Below are 859 nucleotides of genomic sequence, written 5' to 3' on the forward strand. Positions count from 1 at the left end.
CTCCCCAGCACCGAGCCCAGGGCACGGAGAGCACAGAGCCTCGTCCGGCAGCCGCTCTCCGTCCCCGCACAGCGCCCTCGGCCTTGTCCCTCTTCCGTGTGAACGAATCCTAAGGACACACCCACGCGGGATGTGTGCTCCCCCCATGTGTGTGCCTCAGGACACTAGGCCTCGCCTGGTGCCTCTCCGGGGTGTCCTCGGGGCCTCCATCCCTGGGAAGCGTCCCAGCTGGGAGGTCACTAGCGGGGTTAGAGGGCACCTCTCCCAGCACAGGCCCCTCACATTGGAGAAGAGAGGCCTCACCACGCTCACGTGCAGAAGCCACACTGCAGTGCGTTTCTGGAATCATCCGACCGACTCGCCAAAAGGCACAGCGGTCACACATTTCCAATCGTGTTTCCGGGGGGAGTTAAGAAATAGGCGTGCATGGTGGCAGGTGACAGGTCGGTGGCACACTGTTCACATCATACTTTACATACGTGTGGTTAAGGGACGGAGGCTGTGATGACTCCAAGATCATGTGTGTGTGGCGCCCCAAGACCACCATTCCCCAACCCAGCAATTTAAACCGTCCTTCACCCCCGGCACACACAGGCTAATGACTAAATTCTGGCCCACACCCAAAAAATATTTTATTTTTCTGATCTGACAAAAAACATAGGCATAATTTTGATTCATTCACACCGACAGCTATTGCTGCGTGAGCTGTTGTCGTTTCTTATTTGGCGACCGACCTCGGGGGGGAGGAGGCCGGTGCCCGGGTCAGGAGCCGGTGTCGCGTGTTGTAAGCATTCTCGCGGCACGCCTGTTGCCGCAGCACACGGCTGCAAGATCGCTGTCCTAAGCACGTGTTCGCAGC

General features: G+C 58.2%; 1 protein-coding gene across 1 annotated transcript in view; it reads left to right on the plus strand.

Annotated features, from left to right (window-relative positions):
• GZMK (granzyme K (granzyme 3; tryptase II)) overlaps positions 1-859 on the plus strand; it is a 6974-nt gene that overhangs the window by 4839 nt on the left and 1276 nt on the right. The window lies entirely within an intron of this gene.

This window comes from Myotis brandtii, unplaced genomic scaffold (assembly GCF_000412655.1).
Source record: "Myotis brandtii unplaced genomic scaffold, ASM41265v1 scaffold426, whole genome shotgun sequence".
Taxonomy (NCBI): domain Eukaryota; kingdom Metazoa; phylum Chordata; class Mammalia; order Chiroptera; family Vespertilionidae; genus Myotis; species Myotis brandtii.